Source organism: Balaenoptera acutorostrata, chromosome 1 (assembly GCF_949987535.1).
Source record: "Balaenoptera acutorostrata chromosome 1, mBalAcu1.1, whole genome shotgun sequence".
Lineage (NCBI taxonomy): Eukaryota > Metazoa > Chordata > Mammalia > Artiodactyla > Balaenopteridae > Balaenoptera > Balaenoptera acutorostrata.
The window spans coordinates 58,901,590-58,924,904 of NC_080064.1; the positions used below are offsets into that span (position 1 = coordinate 58,901,590).

Below are 23,315 nucleotides of genomic sequence, written 5' to 3' on the forward strand. Positions count from 1 at the left end.
GCTGATATGATCAGAGATGTGCCTCCTTGGTAGGTCAGATGGATGGAGATGATCTGTTTCTCCTTTGAGGGTCTAGAACACACTGTCCTGCCTCTGGCACTTAACTGCCTCTTGCTTTGTAATGCGGTTATCTGTGTGCTTATCTTCTGGTGCTCCTCACCCCCACTGGACTTAAGCTAATGAAAGACAGATATGGTTTCAGTGCTACTGTACTGTCATACGCACAGTGGCACTCAATAAATATTTACTTAATAAATGAATACGCAACGTCTCCTTAAAATGGGTTTTGAGTGAATGAGGAAAGAGAGTGGGAAGGTGGGACAGAAAGAAACCACAGGGCGTAGCATAAATGAGCTGGACAAGTTCAGGTGCGCCATTCAACTGTACGATTTGATGTCTAGGCCCAGATGTTCACTACACTGAATGACTGACATCTGGAGGGAAAACCTGTCATCACGAAGGAGAACGTTTAAAGTTCCTTAAACCCTAGAGGAAGTGTATGTGAGGAGTGGGGTCCCACTCTGTGTCATTCTTCAACCAACACTGACATCAGTCAGTTAGAGGTGCCCTCAGCATAAAGTGACTGTTGAAGCAGGACAGTCCTGTTAAATGCTTAGCACCTAGAATGTGGAATCCGAGAGTCCAGCCTCACCCTGGGCCCTGTTCCCTGACTTCCGGTGGGATCTGAGAAGGTAGGAAAGAGAGACAGCCTATTCACCCTCTCAGACCCTCCTCCTGTTTCTTATCAACAAAGAGGGGATCCCTAGGACAGCAAGTACTTTGAATACTGCAAAGGAAGGGGCTCTGCCTCCAAGTCAGTGCAGAAAGTGAACGCTGTGTTGGGAGAGAAATCAGCTCAGGCACTGAGTACCCTGCCTGCCCCGCCCCCAGCATAGTACCGCTAATAATAACATCCAGGGGGCCAGTTTTTCTTTTCAAATCCCCACCTTTTACCTTTTGAAGCTCTTTCACTCCTGTTATCACACCTCACAACCACCCTGTAATTAAATTACTTTGTATGTCTAGCATCTGAGAAAACTGAGGCAGAAGGAAATCTGATTTGTCCAAGGCCCCTCAGAACTGGAAAAAGACCCCAGTTCCTGACTTTGAGACAAGGTTCTCTCCCCACTCGAATCTTTCCCCGCTGGGCAGGGGTCCAAAGTTTGGTGGTGGAACTCTCACGGGGAGTGAGGACTCTGCAGAGGTGACCCAGTGATAACAATGGCCCCTCCGTTTGGTTAGGGCCTGGGTGATTAAAGTGCTTTATCATGGCCAAGGGCAATACAGGGGGAGCTGAACCCCTGAAGACCTGAGCAGCCTGGGTGGCTTACCAGAGGGAAGGCGTGGGAAAGGAAAAGCAAAACTTAGCACCACTTGTAACTGCACAGGCTCCAAAGCCACCCACTGCACTGCTGAGCCGAGCCTGTACCATACTCACTAGGACTGGAATTGGCCCATTTTCTGGTCTGGTCTGTTTCCTTCCTTCTTACTGCAAAGCCTCCCAGCCTAGGCAGACAACACCCATTATTAACCACTACTATTTAGTCTAGCCCTATTTTTGGAGTCTACCTCGGGGTATTTCCCTTTTATTATTTTCTTCTTCTTCTTTTTAATAACAAAAGGAATGTGTTGAAAAATTCAATCTATAGGCATGTGAATCGAATAAAGAGTTAAAACTCTTTGCTTCTAATTTCACTCGAAAGGGCAAAGGGGTAACTACTGTCCCTAGTCTTTTTCCTTCCTTCCACACCTTCCTCTGGTCTTCCCAAACACACACATCATACACATATATGTGGATTTTCAAACAAATGGAGCCATATTTACATATAGTTCTGCAAATTTCACTTTTTCACTCAATAATAAAAATATTACGGGCAACCAGCCTTGCTCACATAGAGGGTTGGTGCATTTTTCTAATTTGAATTTCTCATTTTGAGACATTTAAAATTTAGAGAGGACTTCCCCAGTGGCACAGTGGTTAAGAATCCGCCTGCCAACGCAGGGGACACGGGTTCGAGCCCTGGTCTGGGAAGACCCCACATGCCGCGGAGCAATTAAGCCCGTGCGCCACAACTCCTGAGCCTGCGCTCTAGAGCCCGCGAGCCACAACTACTGAGCCCGCGTGCCTAGAGCCCGTGCTCTGCAACTAGAGAAGCCACCGCAATGAGAATCCCCGCGCATCGCAACAAAGAGCAGCCCCCGCCCGCTGCAACTAGAGAAAGCCCTCCCACAGCAACGAAAACCCAACACAGACAAAATAAATAAATAATAAAATAAAAGATATTAAAAAAAAATTTAGAGAAAAATCACAAAGGGCAATGTACACATATGGTGCTCATTTTATTTTATTTTTTTATTTATTTATTTATTTATTTTTAATTTTTTTTTATAGCTACTTTATTTATTTATTTATTTATTTTTGGCTGTGTTGGGTCTTCGGTTCGTGCGAGGGCTTTCTCTAGTTACGGCAAGTGGGGGCCACTCCTCATCGCGGTGCAGGGACCGCTCTTCATCGCGGTGCGCGGGCCTTTCACTATCGCGGCCCCTCCCGTTGCGGGGCACAGGCTCCAGACGCGCAGGCTCAGTAGTTGTGGCTCACGGGCCCAGCCGCTCCGCGGCACGTGGGATCCTCCCAGACCAGGGCTCGAACCCGCGTCCCCTGCATTAGCAGGCAGATTCTCAACCACTGCGCCACCAGGGAAGCCCGGTGCTCATTTTAAAACCTAGTAAATTCCTGTAATTGCTCTACTTCTCTCCAATGGACTTCTCTCTGATCCTTCCCGGGAGTCAACGCACAACCAACTTTGGAACGTGCAGAGGAGGGGAAGAACCGGCCCCACCAAGCGCTATCTGTCTGCTGCAGGACTTTGCATGAGGCGGCTCAGGCTGGCTGGGTGCTGAGACACCAGGACCAGAAGCCGAGCCTGCAGAATTGCAAGGCTTCTCATCTGGCGCCGGACCCCCTTGCAGGAGCTGCTCTGGTTAGTGGCAGGTGACGGGGGAGCAGCAAATTCAGTGAAAGCGCAATGCTTTGCAACAGTTTCCCCTTCTGGAAGTCCAGGAGCCAACAGTGTGCAAGGGCAGCTGCCTTGTTTAAACACAGGGAACTTGAGGTTCCTTTCTTACCAGCACATTCTCTCTGCAGATTCTCCTGGGTCCACCCACAGGCATGTGGCTAATGACGATAGCTGTCCCCTGTCCCAGCAAGAGTGCATGCTAATCCTGACTCAAGGGCAGAGACCTAAGCCTAGCTCTGAGCTGCTATCTGGACCAACCAGATGGTGAGAGGCAGAGAGAATCCAGGGCAGCTAGAGAGAGCACCAAGGGAAAGAGGGAGGGCAATGCTTCCTGTCTCATGTGTTTTCTAAGCACCATGAAATAGCATTTTGGCTTCGGCCAGACCCCACAGGTAGTAGCAAATGTTTTGATACATCCTGCTACATTTGGAACATCGAGTACTTCTCTATGTGTACAACACTCTCCTAGGTCTTCTAGATGCACTAATTTAGTCCTCACCATCACCCTGTGAGAGAGTGCTATTATATTTCCCCATTGTACAGATGGGAAAAGTGAGGCAGAGGAAGTAGCAGATACAGTATTCGAACCCAGGTACTTTGGCTCCAAAGCTCTCAATCACCTGGCTATACGCTTTCGTATACTAGCGTGGTGTTTCTCAAAACACATTACAACTTAATAGGTATACATGGAAATAAGGGTCCATATCACATCTATTTTGGAGAGTCCTAGCTCAAACAAAGATAAGTAGGCTTCTTTCACACAGGACTACACAGGGTCTTCCCACACTAAGATACGTTTATGATCTGCAAGAGGCACATGGTTTGCAGCCTTTCCCCCAATTATTTGAACACAGTTACATTTTTCTAGGAACATCTCATGAGGTCAGTGCTCTGCTGACCATACTTTGAGTAAATGCTGGCAAAGAGAGTGATTAGAAACGGGGCTTAAGGGCTGGCACTTGCCATTCAACTAACTTTGTGACTTTGGAAATTGCTTAACCCAAGCCTCAGTCGCCTCATCTGCACACTGGGAATAACAGTAGTCCCTCTACCTCATGGAGCTGTTGTGAGGATTAAATGTATATGTGAAGTTTTTAAAAGGGTGCCTGGCTCTAAGCATTCCATACATTATTATAATGATAATTTAAGAACAAAGGGATTATGAGAATTCCATTAAGAGGAGCAGAGAATCCCTCAAATATTATAAATTCTCAGTTGATCTTCATAAGCAACAGTTCCTGTCAGAAAAACATGAAAAATGTTTACACAAAAGAAAACCCTAAGACACCATACAGTGCGTTACCGTCCCGAGAAGAGAAACAAGGGAAAATATTTGAATAAAAACAAAACAAGAATCAAAAACCAAACAAACAAAACCTCAGACAGAAAGTTTCTCTGGCAAAGAGGGTTCTCTGATACCGTCACAGACACAGCAGACCAAGGACACGGCCAATTTCCTGAGCACTAAACCAAGCTGGGCCCCGGGCCGTCCTTCACAGGGAACACAGCCAGTGCCGGACCACTGTGCTCGGGGAGACGCATGCCGAATGCGGATTTTTTGTCTTTTTTGGGGGGGGGCAGGGTGTAAATTCTCATAACTGAACTGAAAACGCCTTGGCATCAACAGGATGTCTTCCTGTTCCCGTCTCACAGGGTGACTCACGCCTCTGCCATTTCACTTGCAGCCGCTGTGGGAGAACTATGCAGGAACCCTGACTCCACAAAAGGTACCCCCTCCCTCCCTGCCTTCTGGTCACGCCTGCCAAGCATGTGATAGCGGACAAAAAGCAAACCAACCTCTCACCCCCTAAAACACTCAACCGTCCCCCACTAAAGCCCCACCAAGCTGCTGCAGAAGACTGCTACCCGCCCCCCCCGCCCGCCCCGGGGCAAACGTGAGGGGAGGGACACAGCCACAGCTGCAGGACCCAGAGCACCTGGAGCTACTGCTCTCCGTGGGCCAACGCGGCTCCGAACACCGGCCCTGCTTCCTGTTGTGCCACAATGTAAACGAGCCTGTGCTCAGGCCGGGGCCAGCTGCGCGGGGTGGCAGGGACGTGTGAGTAATGCAGCGACCGGGGCAGCCTCTCAGCGGAACCCGCTGGAGCAGCCCACAGGCTCAGACTGTGATGCCAGCCCCGGGGGCCTGCGCCCCCAACGGGCACTCCTCCGCCAGGGAAGCTGTCCAGGAAGTATGGCTGGGCAATTTCCTGGCAAACGCAGCCTGAGGAAGTCAGGAGCCAGGAACATCAGGAGACGGTGACTGAGCTGGAGGGTAGTTAAAAGCTAGGGGATTGGATTGCGGGCTCAACTCACAATGGTTTCTTTGGGTTACTTCTAACAGGCCTCAGTTTCCCCACATGTAAGATGCGAGGGATTCCTCTCTTTCCCCAGGGCCTCGTCCGTGCAGGCATCAGATGGGTGTGCTTTCTAATGTCCTCATTAGAAAGGGAAGTGTCTCCCTCCCCATTTTGCAGATGTGTAAACTGAGGCTTGGAGGAGTGAGTTAGCTTGGCCAACACGGTCTGTACAGGTAATTGAGTTGTGGAGCCAGGATTTGAACCGAGAGTTGTGGATATTCAGATGTGTCCCCTCCTGAAGGCCTACATGGGCTTCTCAGCTTCCTTAAAATGATGTTTGCAGCTCAAATCAAGTTTTAATTTTTCGACACGAGAATTACTCACTTGGTAAATTATCTACTGCAAATTAAACATTTTACTTTCAGCGACCCTTCTTGGACTACTTATTCTTTTGCATTGCCAAAAGGAACGTGCTTAGGGAATTGTAAATGGATTTTGAAATTAGCTAAAACAAAGTCTAATTATAATTCTCATATTAAATTGCCTGCAAAATAGATCACTAAAATAATTCCATGGCCAAAAATAAATGAGTTCCATTCTAAGGCAATACCTCAATTACTGGTCTGAAGAAAGTTGGTGCTGAAAGTCAGAGCAGGCACATGTGTGGTGGTAGGAGTTTTGGGCTCAGGTTAAGGAGACCTAGGAGTCCATCTAGGCACAGTCATTAATTAGCTGTGTCATTTATGCAAATCACTTAACCCCACTCCCCTTCCTTTCTGTATCAGTAAAACAAAAGGCTTGGATTAGATCCGAGTTTCCCACCCATTTCAAGACAAAGACTCCTTCTAATGTACAAACACTCACTAAATTCTCTCCCCTCCAAAGACAGTCGGTCTTTGGGAGCTCATTGGTTACGAGAATATGTTGTTCTCTCTTATTTTACTAATTGCAACATCTTCATATGCTTGAACAAGAGTAGTGCATTGACGGTCAAGACATTATTTATTCAGTTTATTGTCAGTGTGCGGACACTGTCTCACCCTTGGCAATCAACCATCTACTCCCCTTACCATCCCCTCCTCCACAAAATTTGAACTTTTGCATTAAATGGCCTCAAAGGTTCCTTTCAGTGTCAAGCTTTGATTTTATCATATGCCAAGTATTTCTTAAGAAACTACACACCAGGTTTCTATTTTTGGTTTGGAATAATAAAGCAAATTTTCAGTTAGTGCTTTTGTTTTGCACGAAACCACATTCATCATGTAACAGTTTAACAGCCACAGATTAATTTACTCATCAGACACATACTGAATGCTCATGCTGTGCATACAGAGGTCAATGAAACAGACACGGTCCCTGTCCTCACACGGCTTTGGTCTCTGTCAGGTCTTTCCCATGATCCCGAGTCCTCCTTCTATTTATGTCCATCTTCAACCTCCCCCTGGACCTCTGGCTTTTAATATCCACCTGCCTGCTCAACATCTGCACTTGGATATCTATCGATACAATGCATATCAAACTTAACATGTGTAAAGCAACCTCTAGATTTAGGTCTCCCTGCCTGCCAGAATCCATCTTTTCTCAGCATTCGCTGTCTCTGAAATGGCAACATCCAAATGCTCAGACCCAAAATACCTGGAGCATCGACTCCTTTCCTCATCTCATACCCAGCAGTTAATCCCAGAGGAAGCTCTGCTGGCCTTACCTACAGAAACACATCCTGAGCCCAGTGGCTTCTTATCAGCTCCATGCTCCCAGCATGGTCCAGGCCACCCTCGTCTCTCTCCTAGATGCCCGAGACAGCTTTTTCGCTGTCCTTTCCTATTTCTTTTTTGCTGCCCTACAGTTTATTTTATAATCAGCAGCTGGAGTGAAGCTTTCTAAATGTAATCTGATCACACTGTTCTTTTTGCTCAAACCATTCGGTGGTTTTCCATCATTTCCTGGAATAATTCCAGGATCTTAGCATGGTTTAGGAGACCCTAGATCTGGCCCCTGGCCACTATTCCACCTTTCTCTCCCAATCCTTAAGGTCTACTTGCTTTTTCATAAATATGTCTGACTGCTCCCACCTCAGGGCCTTAGCATTTGCTGTTCCCCTGGCCTGGAATACTCCTCCCTTAGATATGTGCATACGGAATTCTTTGTTGTTTTTTTTTAGGTTTCTGCTCACATCACCTTCTCAGGAAGACATTCTTTGATTGCCATGCCTGAAACATCCAACACCCTATTCTACCTGTCACTTTCGTTCCCCTTAATTCTGCTTCAATTTTCTTCTGAACAGGGGTCACTTCATGACATTATAGTCTACATGTGTTTGGTCTGCCTTTGCCCCCAGAATCTGAGCTCCATGAGGAGAAGGTCTGTGTTTTTCAATGCTGTCTGCCCAGCTCCTAGAACAAGGCCTGGTATGTACATGTTGCATGAAGGACTGGGTGATACAATACTCTAAGTACCATTAACTGTGTCTTATATGCCGGCTTCTGTTTTCACATTATCTCTAATCCTCACACTAACCTGACAAGGTGTATAATACAACCATTCCATAGACGTCAAAACGTGCTCAGAAAGTGTATGTAAACTGTCTGCAGCGTCTCAGGCACTGACTGGTGAAGCAGGGGTTGATCCAGGGTTTAGGCTGCATGTGTGAGATAAGAAAGCCAAGGAAATGGCAGTGTGTCTGGGTAGTTCAGTGACTCTGCTGGGTGGGCCTGCAGTTAGCGGGATCCTGGCGTTCTGTGAGAAGGAGATCACAGAAATTATTCTAGCAGCTACTGAAGAAGCAGGAATAACTCCTGAAATACACTTGGTGGTGACTATGGGGTCCGGAGCTCTGAATTCCTGGCTGCCCTGTGGCTGGACCAGTCTAATCATCCGCAGGTTCTCCTGCAAGTCCTGTCTTCCCACAAGCTCCCGCTCATGATGGCTTCTTTCTCCCTTATTAATAAGAGGTTCTGGGTTTGCCTTACTCCATAGCCCATTCTCTGACCACACGGCCAGCTCTCCTTAGGGCTGAGTGACAGTCCTCAGGCAGGTGGAAGGGGTCACAGGAAGTGCCCCAAAGGAATACGACCAGCCACCCTGCTGCGTGCTTGGGCTGGGCAGCACCCAGCGAGGACCCTGCCAGCGGGTCTAGGCCTCAGCTGGGCAGGTTCTGAACCACAATCAGGGCCCCCTGAGGGGGTCCTCTTGGGAATGAAACATGTGTATCAAGCTCAAAGAGACAGACAGAGACACCAGTGGGGACCCTCTTCACCGCACAGGGCAGCCCTCCATAGGATCAGCTGTCTCAGGGAACGTGCCAAACGAGACACTGGAAGGCCTCGTAGGGAGCACACAGTCTGAGCAAAGCTGAGACGGCTCAGCTGGGCTGCAGCAAGACCCACAGACCTCTGTCCCTCCAGCAGGTCCACCTCTTCGGTGACCTCAGATCAGCAGGTCTCTGTCCTGCACAACTGCGCATCATGTGGTACTGTAGTGTTTACTATTGAAAAAAATCTGTGTAGAAGTGGACCTGTGTAGTTCAAACCCATGTGGTTCAAGGGTCAACTGTCTATGTACATAAATCAGTGGTCAGAACATGGGAAGATGAACTTATTTGCTAGCTAGGACTATGAATACTCTTGCTATTGTTTGAGCAATAAGAATAATTAAGAATATAGCAAATAAGAAATAGAAAATATGAACATACCAATTACCAGTACTGAAACTGAATTAGTAATTTTAAAAAACTCCCAACAAACAAAAGTCCAGGACCAGATGGCTTCACAGGTGAATTCTACCAAACATTTAAAGAGTTAACACCTATCCTTCTGAAACTACTCCAAAAAATTGCAGAGGAAGGAACACTTCAGAACTCATTCTATGAGGCCACCATCACCCTGACACCAAAACCAGATAAAGGTATCACAAAAAGGAAAATTACAGGCCAATATCACTGATGAATATAGATGTAAAAATCCTCAACAAAATACTTGCAAACCAACTTCAACAATACTTTGAAAGGGTCATATACCATGATCAAGTGGGATTTATTCTAGGGATGCAAGGATTTTTTAATATCTGCAAGTCAATCAATGTGATACACCATACTAACAAACTGAAGAATAAAAACCATATGATCATCTCAATAGATGTAGAAAAAGATTTTGATAAAATTCAACATCCATTTTGATTAAAAACTCTCCAGAAAGTGGGCATAGAGGGAACCTACCTCAACATAATAAAGGCCATATATGACAAACCCACAGCTCACATCATACTCAATGGTGAAAAGCTGAAAGCATTTCCTGTAAGATCAGGAACAAGACAAAGATGCCCACTTTCGACACTTTTATTCAACATAGTTTTGGAAGTCCTAACCATAGCAATCAGAAAAGAAAAATAAATAAAAGGAATCCAAATTGGAAAGGAAGAAGTAAAACTGTCACTGTATGCAGATGAAATGATGCTACACATAGAAAATCCTAAAGACACTACCAGAAAACTACTAGAGCTCATCAATGAATTTGGTAAAGTTGCTGGATACAAAATTAATATACAGAAATCTGTTGCATTTCTATATACTAACAACAAAATATCAGAAACAGTAATTAAGGAAACAATTCCATTTACTATGGCATCAAAAAGAATAAAATACCTAGGAATAAACCTACCTAAGGAGGCAAAAGACCTGTACTCTGAAAACTATAAGACTCTGATGAAAGAAACTGAAGATGACACAAACAGATGGAAAGATATACCATGTCACTGGATTGGAAGAATCAATAATGTTAGAATGACTATACTACCCAAGGCAAACTACAGATTCAATGCAATCCCTATCAAAGTATCAGTGGCATTTTTCACAGAACTAGAACAAAAAAATTTTTTAATTTGTAAGACAAATAAACAGACCCCGAATAACCAAAACAGTCTTGAGAAAGAAGAACGAAGGTGGAAGAATCATGCTCTGTGACTTCAGATTATACTACTAAGCTACAGTAATCAAAACAGTATGGTACTGGCACAGAAACAGACATATAGATCAATGGAACAGGATAAAAAGCCCAGAAATAAACCCACGCACTTATGGTCAACTAATCTACGTACGACAAAGGAGGCAAGAATATACAATGGAGAAAAGACCGTATGTTTAATAAGTGGTGCTAGGAAAACTGGACAGGTACACATAAAAGAATGAAATTAGAACGTTCTCTAACACCATATACAAAAATAAACTCAAAATGGATTAAAGACCTAAATGTAAGACCTGATACTATAAAACTCCTAGAGGAAAACACAGGCAGAATACTCTTTGACATAAATTGCAGCAACATTTTTTTGTTTCTGTCTCCTAGAGTAATGGAAATAAAACCAAAAATAAACAAATGGGACCTAATTAAACTTAAAACCTTTTGCACAGCAAAGGAAACCATAAATAAAATGAAAAGACAACCTACAGAATGGGAGAAAATATTTGCAAATGATGCAACCAACAAGGGATTAATTTCCAAAATACACAAACAGCTCATACAACTTAATATCAAAAAAAAAAAAACCAACCCAATCAAAAAATGGGCAGAAGACCTAAATAGACATTTCTCCAAAGAAGACATACAGATGGCCAACCAGCACACGAAAAGATGCTCAATATCATTAGTTATTAGAGAAATGCAAATCAAAACTACAATGAGGTATCACCTCACACCAGTCAGAATGGCCATCATTAAAAAGTCTACAAATAATAAATGCTGGAGAGAGTGTGGAGAAAAAGGAAGCCTCCTACACTGTTGGTGGGAATGTAAATTGGTACACCCACCATGGAGAACAGTATGAAGCTTCCTTAAAAAACTAAAAATAGAGTTATCATATGATCCTGCAATCTCACTCCTGGGCATATATCAGGAGAAAATTCTAATTCAAAAAGATACATGCATCCTAATGTTTATAGCAGCACTATTTACAATAGCCAAGACATGGAAGCAACCTAAATGTCTACTGACAGACAACTGGCTTAAGAAGATGTGGGGTGTGTGTGTGTGTGTGTGTGTGTGTATATATATATATATATATATATATATATATATATATATATATATACACACCACATATATATATGCAAAAAACTGTAAAAAGAATGAAATAATATCATTTGCAGCAACATGATGGACCTAGAGATTATCATATTAAGTGAAGTAAGTCAGAGAAAGACAAATATCATATGATATCACTTATATGTGGAATCTAAAAACAAAATTGATACAAATAAACTTATTTACAAAACAGAAATACACTTATAGACATAACAAACTTACAGTTACCAAAGGGGATAGCAGGGGTAGAGAGATATATTAGGAGTTTGGGACTAACATATATACACTATTATATATAAAATAGATAAACAAGAAGGACCTACAACAAGGGAACTATAGTCAATACCTTGTAACAACCTATAACAGAAAAGAATCTAAAAAAGAATAGATATAGATATATGTATAACTGAATCACTTTGCTGTACACCCAAACTAATACAACATTGTAAATCAACTATACTTCAATAAAAAAATGATTAAAAATAATAAAGTACTTTTCCAAGTTAAAAAAAAAAAGAATATAGCAAATAAATTATCCCTCCCATACTTCTTCCTCAGTTACCTAGAACAGGGGTCTGCAAATTACAGCCTATGGGCCAAATGCCGCCTGCTGACAATTTTTGCAAATAAAGTTTTATTGGAATATAGGCATGCCCACTTGTTTATGTATCACCCATGGCTGCTTTTGTGCTACAATGGTAGAACTGAGTAGTTGTGACAGAGAATGGATGATGTACCAAACCTAAAATAGTTACTATCTGGCCTTTTATAGAACATATTTGTTAACCTCTGATCTAGAGTAAAGAAAAATCATGGCTTCATTCAGAAGTCTACCACATACATAACCTAACAGGTACTCCATGAATATGGATAAATAAATAGGGAATTGCCTGTTTTATACTTTCACCCACTAGTTCTTTAAAAAAAAAAAAAAAAATTAAAATGAACTACCTCCCCAAATACTTCTCCCTACTGTTTGTTTCTGCTTCAACTTGGAAAAAAAGGTCCTGTATTAATCATATAGTTTATTATCTAATTTGGACTTCAGTTCATTTTTATAAAATACACACTGAGGAAAGGAGACAGAGAAATGCATCGCATCTTAAGTTAAAGATTAGTGCTGTGAACTGAAAAAGCGTTTCTTATGCTTTAAATTTTTTTTTTATTTGTTTGCTTTTTAAAGCTTCTCTGGCTTTTGGGAACAATAAACAAGTCAGAGTTCCTGGTTATTCCGACTGATTGCACACCTGGACTTCAAGGCCACTACCTTCTGGTGTAAGGTCATTGACACGTGCAGCCAACATGGACTTTCCTTCCAAGTTGTTCCTTATTGCTCTACAAAAATGCATTGACCCTGGAAGAGCGTTCACCATATTCTAACCAAAGTTCCCACCAAGTTACCTGTGCTGTTAACTGCCTGGCATCTGTTTCCTTTGTTTGCAAAGAGGGGAAAGACTGGAGCCCAGGCTTTAGGGTCAGTAGCTTATTCTCCTGTTTTGGAGGAGCTGGGACTCCCCCACAGAAACTGACCACCAAAGTTACAAATCGTCCTTTGATTCCAGCATTCTTAAAAGTTTAAAATAATTAAACTAGCTGTTTGACATGAGAATAAATTACTGAAAAAAAATATTGTATGTCTACAAGATAAACTATCAAATCAATCAAGGAAGCAAAATCTAAGTCAAAAGTCGCATACTGGCAGCTGGAGAGCTGGAGCTGGCAGCAGACCTGTTTTATTTGGCCCACAGAGAATTATTTAACAAAACAAAACAAAAACAAAACCAGCAACAGAGCCAACATTTAGATATTGGGAGTTTTCACATAAAAATCCAGATTTCTGGCTTTTTTTAGAGAGAGCACATTCCCATGTGGATGCAGATTCGGGGTAGAGCCCAGCCTCATTCACTGCTACGCCGGGCTGGCCCCTTCAGTATCTGAGTCTGTGACCACGGGGTAAACGCCCTTTTGGAAAGTTGTTCCAATGTTTCAAGGGGTGATGGGACCAATGACAGTTTAGGAATCAAAAACCTCAAAGTCCTGAGACTGAATTTCAGTTCTTTCTCCTTCTCCACTTCAGGGTGGTGTGAATGAGGGGGAACTAGCCAGAGACAGATTCTCTAACATCCTTTCAGAGATGACTTGAATAAGGGTAGTCACAGAAAAAGACTCATCCACAACAGTGTGCATTAATAAACCTACATCAAGAAATGTGTTATCCTCATGACCCCAGTGTCTGTTTATTTCCCCGACTATTCTACAACTACCCAACTTTTAATCATTTGATAAATATGTGTTGGGTATTTACTGGAGGCAAATCAGTATGCTATATACTCACAAAGAATTCAGGAATTCTTTGATCCCTAGGATTTGATAAATTCAGCTGGGAAGAAAACACCCACACAGACCAGAGAGGAACTAATAGCCCTAACTCTGTGCCAGGCACTGTGCTCAGAGCTTTCATCCTCCAATTACTCTATGAGATAAGTATGATTATTATCTCAAAAGAGGAATACATTTTAGAGCCTTAAATAGTAGGTAGAGTCCAAAAAGACTGAAGAAAAATAGTGCAGAACAGTGTGTGCAAAGTGACACACACTACCTAAAACAAAGAAATATTTTTTATTATAAATAAAGTCATTGCAGTGAGATTGCTAGCAAATTGTACCATTTGATCAGTCTCTACATCAAAGAGAGCTATTTTCCACTCTTTGGAACTTACAATAATGTTTGGTAGTATGCAGACATACATTCTTCATTTTAATAATAATGGTTAGTATTTATTTTAATGTTTGTTAGAAAAAAATAAAGATAATTATACATCAGACCAGTGGTATTATTGATATCGTTTGAGAAAAGACTAAAAAGTGAGTTAGTTTAAAAATAGATTGAAAGAAAAACATTAAACACAGGACGTCAGATGATATACAGGTATGATAAATACTCTTGATGGTGGTATGCAAGATACTGGTGTTTTATATTCATTAAAAGAGTAAAGATAGGGCTTCCCTGGTGGCGCAGTGGGTGAGAATCTGCCTGCCAATGCAGGGGACGCGGGTTCGAGCCCTGGTCTGGGAAGATCCCGCATGCTGCGGAGCGGCTGGGCCCGTGAGCCACGATTGCTGAGCCTGAGTGTCTGGAGCCTGTGCTCCGCAGCAAGAGAGGCCGCGATAGTGAGAGGCCCGCGCACCGCGACGAAGAGTGGCCCCCACTTGCCGCAACTGGAGAAAGCCCTCGCACGGAAACGAAGACCCAACACAGCCATAAATAAAAATAAATAAATAAGTAAAATTAAAAAAAAAAAAGTGAGCAAAGGGAAATCAAGCAAGACTAAATTATTAAAAAAAAAAAGAATAAAGATATAAGCTGTCTATTAATCAGGAAGAACAAAGGTCTCTGATTGCTTAGTGCAAAATTCACAGCCACACAGGATTCACCAACAATAGCGTCTCTGGGTAGAGCGTTACCAATGAAGCTACTTTCTGGGATCTGAAGTAGGGAAGGAATGGGGGAAGCTGGGTGAAAACAAAATGCTGCCTAGTATTTTAGGAATTTGAATCTTGGATTTGCAGCATCAAGATTTAGTATGTATTGTACTTAGTACCTGAAGCAGAAGCAAGGTTCTTATTGACCATGTCAGCTAGGTAGGCAAAACAATGTCAAAACACAGCTAAATAACACAAAATGCAACAAGTTTTTGTTAACAAACCATAAAACTGTACCTAATCCCATGGCACAAATGTTTCTATATAGCAGATGACAGAGTTTTGTTTTTTTGTTTTTTTTTCCTGCTAACAAGGCCTAAGGCAACAGAATGAAAGTGAAACCTAGATATGGCTGGATTAGATAAGGAGGGTAACAGGCCAGAATGCCTTTGGATATAAAGACACTTTGCAAGGTGAGGCCCTGGGGAAAGAAGACATTTAGGTTTCCTCACATCTGCCTATGTTTGAATTTGCTTTTTGACCCTGTCACCGCCCCCCCCCCCCGCCCCAAAACAAAGCCCTATTTAAATGTATGACACATATTTTTTTTAAACCTCAGAAAACTCAAAGAGCAATGAATAAAGGTTGCTGTGATGCTTAAGATACTTTTATATTTCTATTTATCAATAAACTGAATTCTTTGTTTTTGGAAACAGGAGCTAATAAGTTAAGAGGCAGGCCAGTCATTTAGCTTTCTTCAAAGGTATTGGTCCCGAAGCAGCATGGGAACATCAGTCAGGTGCTAAATAATTTTCTGGAAATATATCAAGATGGAAAAAAATGGTATTTATCTTTAAGTAGAGTACTGAAAACGGTGAGTACTATAATAACGTCAGAAGCCACTTGGGGTGTGTTAGTGTGTGTGTGAGTGGTGGGCGGGAGAAAGAAAGAGAAAGGTGTGTAGGCGGGGAAGGGAGGGAGGGAGGGAAGGAGGGAGGTGGAGGACCCTCCAAGGGCTTTGCTTGAATGATAATAATACTAACAATAATCCGAACAGTATTTACTGGGTTCTTACTAAGCAGCAGGCACTGTGCTAAGTGCTGTACAAGGACTACCTCATTTACTCTTCACCCTAATCCCATGGGGGGAACCTTGACCATCTGCATTTGATGTATGGAGAAACTAAGGCATGGGCAAGCTAAGTAGATTGGAGCTAGTAAGCCGCAGCGCTGGGATCTGACCCTAGAGAGACTGACTCCAAACCTTCACTCTTCAACGCTGGTCCCTTAGATGCCTTCTAAGCAAGATGGGTCTGGGTTAAGTTGCAGGGTTTTGCAACTGCCAGCTGCTGTACACAAGTGTAGGGTCCGAGCTGAAATTCTCAGGGTTACCCGTGGTGTTTCTTCACTGTGTCCCACACCCTCGCAGGCACCTCTCTAAATAACTGATTTTCAGATATGTGAAGAATGTTCCTGAGAAGGGGGGCCAATCTGTGGTCTGCCGAGAGAGACCACATATCTTAGTCCAGGTTTATGGAAACGGATAGGCAAGGCACAGTTCCAGAATCACGAATGTGTAACCGCTACTCAACGGGCAGCTGCCATGAGGACCCAGGTGTCTTTGTGAGGGGCTCTGTAAGTGCTGTCTCATTTCCTCGCTACAACCCTACAAAGTGTGCATTAGTCCAATGTTACAGATGGAAGAATGAGGCCTGGAGAGGTTCAATCACTTGCAGCAAATCACACACCTAGTTATGGGTAGACCCAGGATTTGAACTTAGGCCTCTCTAGCGTCACACTCTGTCCTCCTAGCATTTCGCCTAAGGGAATACGTGATCCCATTTAAAACAACAGCAAGGAGTAGTGGCTACATTCACAGGCTATCAGGACTTGATCTGCCACCTACTAGCTATATAAGTGAGGGTAAGTCACTCATTTTCTCTGTGCCTCTCTCCTCATCTGTAAGATGAGAATAATAATTGCACGTGTCCTCTCGGGTTGTATTGAGGAATGAATGAGTTAATATTTGTAGAATGTTTATTTACGTAAGTGTTTGGGACATAAACAAAAAGACAAATCTCTCTCTTAAGTGAGCACCTATATACAGATGACACACCAGGCAGAGGCGGTGGATATATTATCAATGGAAGAAATATCTAAATTAGTTCTCGCAGTGGCCAACACAGCAAGCCCACCACAAACACTGGCTGTGGGGCTGGTTTTTGATCTGAACTGCTGAACTGAAGAATACATTGGGAATAAAGTCCTAGTCTTTAGTCCCAGATTGGACATGAATCAGCTATGTGACTTGGAGAAGGCATTTCATTCTTTTGGGCCTCGGTTCCTCCCATGGAGACCAGGTGGCCTGTCACAGGGGAGAGAGGACAGAAACGGGTCCACATGCTCTGGGTTCTGGTTCTCCTGCATAGGAATTTTATAACTTTCAACATATAACTTCATTTCTTTGAATTTCAATTTCTTCTCCTCTAAGAGGAAGAAAACAGAACCTGTTCCCCATATTTCACAGGGTTACAGACAGATAAGAAAACAAATTTGAGAGCCCTCTTCATAGATGGTTCTACAAGAACATCTCATTTCTGGGTAGCGGATGGACACTTAACAAATATTATTGAAAAAGATTTTATCATTTACCACGACCTGGAATAAACCCGCCTTATTTGTTTACTTGTCTCTCTGTCAGCCTAGAATCTAAGGTCGCTGAAGGCAGGACATCTCTGTCAATATCCCTGTAAGCACTTAAGAAATATTTGATTGAATTTGTAGAAAGCGGGAATATATGAATCAATGAATAAATGATTTTGAAGTTGCATGAGGAGCAGAAAAAAAAGAAAAAAAAACCGACCTAAAGATTTTAATTAAAGCCCAAAGTACCGAGAAAGAGAAAGAAAGATACGCAGGTACAAAGCTCTCATGTATCTCCAGACTCCTCTGAATTCTTTGAGGAGGTGATTTGGGTGGGAGACTGGCAGAGTTAAGATACTATAAAGTGGTTAAATTAACATACTCAGCAGGTACTCTGACTTTGTAAAGCTGAATACCAACTGGGATAATTAAAGGCTACAGCCTTCTCCTTTTTTTTTTTTTTTTTTAAATTGACTCCCCTATAAACTACCTGCTGACAAAGGCATAATTGTAAGAATACCGAAGGAAACTTTTCTCCTCCATTCTTAATTAAAAGAAAGTCCCACGTTACCCCTAAGCTCAAGGAGCACACAGATCCACTACAACTAAAAGGAAAGTTACAGCACATTTTTTTCCCTTGGTTTGTTTTTTTTTAAATTAAGCCTGCAACATCCTTTCTTCCCAGTAACCAGTTCAACCGAGGCTCGGAAGTAGCTGTGCTGGAGAAGGCATCCGGAGAGAGGCAGCTGCCCGGGCAAGGAGGTGGTCAGCCCAGCTCTGCACTGAGGGATGGAGGAATGCCCAGGAGCCTCCTCCGTTGCTACTCGGCTGTGTGGCCGAAAATAAAATCTGCCATTTTTTTTTAAAATACTGTTCTAAAAATAGGGGGTTTGGCTTAAATCCGCCAGTTGGTGTTTTGATTTTTAAATTATGTGCGGAGGATCATGCTTAAACCCTAGTGAGTACCGGTAAGTAATTCAGGGAGGTTGCAATTTTATTTTGATTCCAAGGTTCTAAACATTTCTTCTCTTAGAATCCAAAGGTGAAAGGAGATAAAAGGAAGGTGATAAGGATGTAGAAAGGCTTAAATTCCAGTTTGAAAGCAAAAGGTAGCTGGATAACCCTAAAGCAAATAACATTTTAAGTTTTTTTTTTTTTGCAGGGGCAGGGAGGGCCTATAATTCACTCAAAATAAGTGGAAGAAAAACTGGTGAGTTTCAACTTACTCATACCTTTCCTAACGTCATTTCTGGAACCAAACTTCATGCACACAAAACTGCAAAAATGCACCTTTAAAAGCATAAAGACTGTTCCAAACGTTGGGTGGTACAAGATTTGGTTTTGGGGGGAACAGTTTTAAAGTTTCCCTGACTAGGCACCAATCATAACCAGAAGATATTTCAAGAACGATGTGTCACTATAGCATCTTAATTAACGAAGATTAATTTCACGTGAAATGGGGCTATATCTAAAAGGCTTTCATATAACGGGACGGGCGTGATCGGGGAGTGTTATAAAGAAGCAAGTATTAATGCTATCTGCTTCTGGACAAAAAGACTTAAGTACATTAAATGTTTGATTTCACTTGTGAATTTTAGAGATGCAATTTGCAGCTAATCTCTAGAGAATAAAGATTTGGAATTTGGGCTGTGTGTGGGTAGCATCATGTGTGAACCATGGAAGTCACCATCTCCTCCCCCTCTCACCGGAACAAACACCCACAAACCGACGGGGATGCTCTGAAGGTTAAATTGGATAGTTCAATTGTCCAGGAATGTACGCTATGCAAACAATGTCGGCTCCCTGTGCCAAGGCAGAGATATTGTGGGACTTGAGGCTGCTGGCCATGAGGACAAGGATGGTGGGGCATAGTTTTAGTCACTGGGGCCAAGTGGGATCCCTCGGAGAGTGGCTGCAATGTTTTAGTCTCCTAATCTGCAAAAGACAAATAATTACAGAACTTGGTATATTAAAACCAGAGACGAGTGAGTCCCCTTCCTTCCTTCCTTCCTCTCTCTCCCCCTTTCTTTCTTTTCTTTCTTTCTTTTCTCTCTCTCTTCTCTCCTTCCTTCCTTCCTTCCTTCCTTCCTTCCTTCCTTCCTTCCTTCCTTCCTTCCTTCCCTGCATTGGGTCTTTGTTGCTGTGTGCGGGTTTTTCTCTAGTTGTGGTGAGCGGGGGCTGCTCTTCGTTGCGGTGTGAGGGCTTCTCATTGGGTGGCTTCTCTTGTTGTGGAGCTCAGGCTCTAGGCGGGCGGGCTTCAGTAGTTGTGGCGCACGGGCTTAGTTGCTCCGTGGCATGTGGGATCTTCCAGGACCAGGGCTCGAACCCGAGTCTCCTGCACTGGCAGGCGGATTCTTAACCACTGCGCCACCAGGGAAGCCCAAGAGCCTTTCTTTTAGGGAGGAAAAGACGGGGAGAAAACCTGCAAAGTGGACTACAGTTCAATTTTCAAAGGACTCTTCTGCTTGCAAAATGGTGCTTCTGAAGAGGGGAAGTCCTGGGTATTTAAGAGTTGGGTTAAAGATCAATAAAGAAATCCCCGGCTTTTCAGACACTGGTGGCAGAGGAGGTAGTGTGAGGAGGCGGGTTGCCAATCAAAGATCGATGCCACAGGAAGGTCAGAGAAGGCCAGGGAGGATACCATAGGCTTCTGGGAAGATGGAGTCTGCTTTACAAAAATCTCCTTTATGCATTTTTTTTCTTCAGAGAAACACAAAGGATGTGGGATCTTCAACCCAGGCGGCAAGACAGGGTGGGGAAGGGGGCGCCCAGCAAGGAGAGAGGGTGGAGAAGAGCTGCAGCGTCTCTCCTTGGGATGGCGGATGTTTTATTTGCACCCTCTAAGAGTTCCTGAAATAATTAACATGCGCTGCCATTCTTGTTTTTCCAGTAGTGATTTCATCCAGTCCCTGCAGAAACTCAGAATTAAATGTCATGCTTTTGTTTTTTGGAGAGCAAAACTCTCCCCCAAACAAGGGAGTTCTGCATACCTCGGAGAGCACGTGAGGCCTGAAACGTTCGCAGAGCGCTAATCATTAACACGTTGCTTTTGAAGGCAGGGCTGCCCCTTTCTTTGCTGACTATCACATTTCCTTCTATTGGATCCTGCCCTATCCTGGTTTACTTTCTGTTTCTCCCACTCATTTCCATGCATTCTTCCCTAACACATGAGTCCAGAATAGCCTCTCCCTTTCTGCTGGCCAACTCAACACTTCCCTCACAAACCCTCCTTTTTCAAAATAAGTTCATCTCTGACTTATTTTTTCTAAGGCCTCTCCCTCTTCTCACCACCCTGGGGAAAAAAAGTTCCTCTCCTTCCCAAATTATGCAGGAGAATTAAGTAGGAGTAAGATCTGTAAGAAACTGTAAACAGAAAATTGTCTGAGAGCAAGAATCATGGTGGAGGTAGACAGATCTGGGTTTGTATCCCAGCTTTGTCATTTACTAGCAGTAAGGCTCTGGATAGGTTACATGACCTCCCTAAGCCTCAGTTTTCTCATCTGCAAAATGGAGATAATAATGTAAAAACCCTGCTAAGGGCTATAAGGAGAATTAAAGGAGACAAAGCACATGAAATGCTTCCAGTTCCTGGAACATAGTAAACACTCAACAGATGTTTGCTGCTGTATGATTATTATTATTACTTACACCTTTTGGATGGGAATGTCACCCTCCTTCCCCCAAAGCATAAAGAGTAGCAAGGACTCAGTGCTTCTAAAAGCTAAAGAACAGCACCATAAGGAAGGCTTGGGTACAATTATTTGCTGATCCAGCCCCTGGGTAGCAGTTCTCAGAGAAAGTGTACAGAAGGGAGCAACGGGCCTATTTTTAGGCATTTCCAATCAGGACACGGCGGTTGCTCTGGATGCTTTACCTGACAGGCCGGCCTCAGCCATATCCCCCTCTCTGCAGGCTGTCAGCATTCCCAGGGGGATATAACACAGCCCCAGACTCAGGAATTTTACAGTCAATTTGCCCCCCTCCTGATGTCCCTTCTCCCTCTTGGTGACCTCGAGGCTGGCGCTAAATGAAAAGCAATAGCTCTGCCTCACAAATAAGGCAAGGAAACTGCCTGCTGGTACTGAGTCACTGCTTAAGGCCTGCCTCGTTTGTAGAGTCTCCCAGAAAATGACACACAAAACACACAAAGTCAGGCTCCAAATGTCAGAAAGACTCTGATTCACTAGGGTGTGCTTCCGAACTGGAATTTGGGGCACAGGAGGTACACCACTGCCCAGATTGCCAAGAGCCTACCTATGTTCTAAAGAGAGAGAGAGAGAGACAGAGAGAGAGAGAGAAGAAAGGAAGGAAGGAAGGGAGAAAAAAAGAAGGAAAGAAGACCAAACCTTTCCTAATAAGGTAACGCCACATGCCAGTTGTGGTTTTGAATTGCTCAGCATCCTGGGATCATGTGACATTCACTGCAGCCATCGCTTCACGCTTGTGCGAGGCTCTCCGGGGAAGAATGGGAAAGTCTTTGGTGTGCCTCTGGGGATTACAAATGAATAGGGACATGCTCTGCCAGTGGAGCCCCACATTTTCCTGATTAACCACACGGTCTCACATCCCTCCTTCACGCTGCTGCCTGCAGGACCCTTGCTTTGTAGCTCAGGCACTGGGAATGCTCTCAGGTTGCTCTGCATGCATACTTTCTCTCTCCAGCTAGGTATGAGCTTCTTGAGGGCAGAAACGCCCCTTTATTTCTTTTGTTTCACCCTGCCATGCTTATCAGAGTGTAATCCACCCAGCAGTTACTCAGTAAACGCTTGATGATGGACTCGGGCTGAGAATTCTACACATCAGTAGGTGATCGCTTTATATCATTAACCCCCAACTTATAAATCGGCAGGGTTTCAAAAGTTGGTTTCAAAGAAGGCACTTAGGGAGCATATTTTCCCATAGAAACAGTGTTATAACTGGGGGTTAGGTTTCTAGGCCCACTCGTTTCTCAGAATATCCTACACATATTTATATACCTTCTTATTGAGCCACATCATTTGTCTCAGACTCACATTAGACTGGCAGGTACCTGTGCGGAATAAACTTCAGTTCTTTCAATTTAATGATTCATTTTAGTACAGCATCAGGGACTTGTGCAGATTCCCGCCTCGACTGGATGTATTTCATATTTTATGACACTTTATGTAGCATCAGGTAACACATTAGATACTTAAAAAAATAACATTAAGAGGAAAAGAAATATTTTTGCTCATCATTAAAAAAAGATGCATGCATTTTTGTTTTTGCTTTTGTATTAAAATATTTTTTCAACAGTTTTTAACTGCTTTATTACTTGGGCCACCTGGACTTACCCAACCATTCACACACACAGACACATACACAAACATACAACCACACACTCACCCTTGTAGTAAGAACCACAGCCTCCAAGAATGGCCATTTATGTTTTTGTATAAATATGAATCTGCTCTGGGGCAGCTCTGTCCAGGATGGGGCCTTCCAGCCAGTCAGGGTTGCTGTGTTTGGGACCATGAGTACAAAAGTACATGCACCAAAAAAAAAAAAAAAAAGTACAGGCATCAAATGACTGCTGTTGTACTGCTCCCTACAATATTCCCTGGACACTTAGGTAACCAAAAAAGCCATACCTTGGCCCTTGTTCTCATTCAACAGCATCCCCCAAAGATACACCTAATTGATTTTCCAGCATGAAAAGCAAGACTGGTAGAAAGGGTTCTCCTGTGGACACTCTAGAAGAGCCAAACCAAAACAACAGGCAAACAGGAACCTCTCCCAAACCGCACATGCTAATAAACTCACGTACTAAATGTGCCTCTCCCCAGGTTTCAGAATTCACGGCTGCCTTTCTAACCCAAATCAGCATTTAACGCAGCACAGC

General features: G+C 43.3%; 1 protein-coding gene across 5 annotated transcripts in view; it reads right to left on the bottom strand.

Moving 5' to 3' along the window:
• GNG12 (G protein subunit gamma 12) overlaps window positions 1–23,315 on the bottom strand; it is a 123,630-nt gene that overhangs the window by 26,428 nt on the left and 73,887 nt on the right. The window contains exon 1 of one of the 5 annotated variants that reach the window (XM_057554324.1): window positions 4,955–4,977. The exons of the other annotated variants lie outside the window; for them this stretch is intronic. The gene's annotated coding sequence lies outside the window, so the exon portion shown is untranslated. Of the gene's footprint in view, window positions 1–4,954; window positions 4,978–23,315 lie in introns of those variants that run through there. 5 annotated transcript variants of the gene reach the window in all.